Genomic DNA, 3,360 nt, shown 5'->3' with positions numbered 1-3,360 from the left:
GGTAAGGTTACAGAAGCAAGCTGGTTTATTGGAAAGATACGGAATATGGGACTCAGACATATGAATTTCAGGTGAGAACTGGATAACTAAATGAATGATGGACAGTTATGGTAGATGAGTTACCATACATAAGTGATGTTTAAAGCTTAATAGAGTAGATAAGAGATTTAAGGCGAAAGTAATGTCAATGTTGTTTGAGGATTGCAGTACATTGAGCTCCATAGAGACAGCGCAGGGCAAGGGAGAACCAGATGGGTCCTGGGCGACTCTGTGCCTTCCTAAGGAAAAATAACTTAACATGGGCAAAAGAGATCCTAAGAAGCTGAGAGGCAAAATGTCATCATATGCATTCTTTGTGCAAACTTGTCAGGAGGAGCACAAGAAGAATCACCCAGATACTTCAGTCAACTTTTCAGAGTTTTCTAAGAAGTGCTTAGAGAGGTGGAAGACCATGTCTGCTAAAGAGAAAGGAAAACTTGAAGACATGGCAAAGGCGGACAGAGGTCTGTTATGAAAGAGAAATGAAAACCTATATCACTCCTAAAGGAGAAGCAAAAATGTTCAAGGATCCCAGTGCACCCAAGAGGCCTCCTTCGGCCTTTTTCTTGTTCTGTTCTGAGTATCGCCCAAAAGTCAAAAAGAAGATCCCTGCCTATCCATTGGTGATGTTACAAAGAAACTGGGAGAGATGTGGAACAACACTGCTGCAGATGATAAGCAGCCTTATGAAAAGAGGGCTGCTAAGCTGAAGGAAAACTATGAAAAGGACATTCCTGCATACCGAGCAAAGGAAAGCCTGATGCAGCAAACAAGGGAGTTGTCAAGGCTGAAGAAAGCAAGAAAAAGAAGAGGAGGAGGAAGACAAGGAGGATGAAGAGGAGGAAGAGGAAGAGGAACGTGATGAAGGTGAATAAGTTGGTTCTAGAGCATTATTTTCTTGTGTATAAAGCATTTAATCCCCCTGCACACAACTCACTCATTTTAAAGAAAAAAATTGAAATGTAAGGCTGTGTAAGATTTATTTTTAAACTGTACAGTGTCTTTTTTTTGTACGGTTAACACACTACTGAATGTGTCTTTAGATAGCCCTGTCCTGGTGGTATTTTCTATAGCCACTAACCTTGCCTGGAACAGGATGGGGGTTATAAATTGGCATGGAAATTTAAAGCAGGTTCTTGTTGGTACACAGCACAAATTAGTTATAAATGGGAATGGTGGTTTTTCTCATCTTCGGTTGTCTCTGATGCAGCTTATACAAAATAATTGTTTTTCTGTTAACTGAATACTACTCTGCAATTGTGAAAAAAACGTTGCAGCTGTTTTGTTGACATTCTGAATGCTTCTATGTAAATACAATTTGTAATTAAAAAATATATATATATATATACATATATTGTTTGAGAACTTGCCAGGCACTATTCTAAGTACTGGATATGTATGAACACTTACAATTCTTTTGTTTAATTTATTTTTAATTGAAACATATTGATTGTAGATATTTATGGGGTGCATAGTTATTATGGGGTGCAGAGTTATATTTCAATCCATGTATATAATTTGTAGTGATCATATCAGGATAGTCTGTAAAGTCATCATCTCACAACAATTCTGAGAGCTAGCTAGGTAATCCCAGATAAGGAAACTAAGGCACAGAAAGGTTAAGTGCTTCTTCAAGGACAGATAATTAGTAAGGCAGCACACTGGTATTCAAATCTAGGCAGTCTGGGCCGGCCCGGTGGTACACTGGAGAGCGCGCCACTTGGGAGCGCGGCGGCGCTCCCGCCGAGGTTTCGGATCCCATGTGGAGACCGTTCCCACTCACTGGCTGAGTGTGGTGCAGGCGCAAGACCAAGGGTTGCGATCCCATTGCCGGTCCCCGGTACAGGCATGACACTGAGGGTTGCGATCCCATTACCGGTCAGTAAAAAAGACAACAAGACAAAAAAAAAAAAATCTAGGCAGTCTGACTCCAGATTCAGTGCTTTTAGCACCTATGCTATACCTCAAGATCACAGAGAAGTAGAGTATAAATAGAGAAAAACAGAGGGCCAAGTATTAAATTTTAGGAACACTCACCAAAAGCACCCCCCCATTACTAAAAATGACAGAAGACTAAGATAAAGTAAAAAGGAGGATAACATTTCTAGTACGTAAGCTGCTACCAATGTTTAGAGCAGTCACATTCATGAATCATAGCATTTGAGGACTGAAAGTGACCTGTTTTCTCATGTAGAAAAGACATTATGTGACCCAGAAAGTTGTATGATTTGCCCAAGGTCATAAAACTGATAGTACTAAGACCAAAATTCAGCTCTCAACCCTGGTACAATTTTATTTTTAATTCCCTGCTTTTATCACAGTAATACTCTAATTATATGATAGATGGGAGAAAGATTATTGCATATGTGTGTATAAAATATATACAGACATATTAAAAAATAAACATGTGTGGGTGTGTATTTTTCTAGCTGGGTTAGCATATAGAGAGACTATAATACTTAGCTTATTGCAAAAATAACAATTTGTCAAACTTTCCATTTCATGCCTTTTACTTCTTATTTCCCTCCGCTCTTCTTGCTACACTCTGCTATAGGATTCCTACAAAAATCATGTTGTTGAAGGTTCATAATGTCAATGGCCTCTCTAATTCTTAATTATCTTCCTCAATCACTAAAAATGATATATCATCCCCACATCAGCCAGCTGCCCCCAAAAGAGATATCTGAAAGCCGGAGTTTTTAGAAAGTTGGGATTTATGCTGGGTCTTGAGGGTAGAGCAATATTAAGACAAAGGGAGAGGACATTTCCAGACACATAAATAAAGATATAGAAGTGTTGAAGTAAAAACAGTAGATAAATATGGAAGGAATAAGAAATTCGAATTCTAGTTTCTCATCATAAGAAGCTTTGAAACTAGTTGTATATTGTTATAGAAATGTTTACAGTTAGAGTTATCTTTATTTTCTTCTACTTTTTTTATATATGAAACTTTATTACGTATCTTTAGTTGAAAACTTTTTTGAAGGATTATAAAATCAGTTCTAGGGGGGACGGCCCGGTGGCGCACTGGATAGTGCGCCGCTTGGGAATCGTGGCGGCGCTCCCGCCCAAGGGTTCCGATCCCACATACGGACCAGTTCCCGCTCACTGGCTGAGCGAGGCGCGGGGGCAACACCGAGGTTTGCAATCCCGTTGCCGGTCCCCGGTCCGGTACAGGGGCAACACTGAGGGTTGCGATCCGTTGCCGGACACGGAAAAAGACAAAAGACAAAAAAAAAATAAATAAATAAAAATAAAAAATAAAATCAGTTCTAGGAAAAAAAATAACATAGGGTTATGTCATTATCTTGAGGGAGACCA

At 39.4% G+C, this 3,360-nt stretch overlaps 1 pseudogene; it reads left to right on the top strand.

The window, feature by feature from the left end:
- The first annotated feature begins 298 nt into the window (after positions 1-298).
- Positions 299-914, top strand: LOC103583800 (annotated as a pseudogene).
- Positions 915-3,360: the final 2,446 nt, after the last annotated feature.

The sequence above is a fragment of the Galeopterus variegatus genome, unplaced genomic scaffold (genome assembly GCF_000696425.1).
Source record: "Galeopterus variegatus unplaced genomic scaffold, G_variegatus-3.0.2 Scaffold28483, whole genome shotgun sequence".
Lineage (NCBI taxonomy): Eukaryota > Metazoa > Chordata > Mammalia > Dermoptera > Cynocephalidae > Galeopterus > Galeopterus variegatus.
Note: the sequence above shows the minus strand (reverse complement) of the source record. Positions and strands in the feature narration are given on the sequence as shown.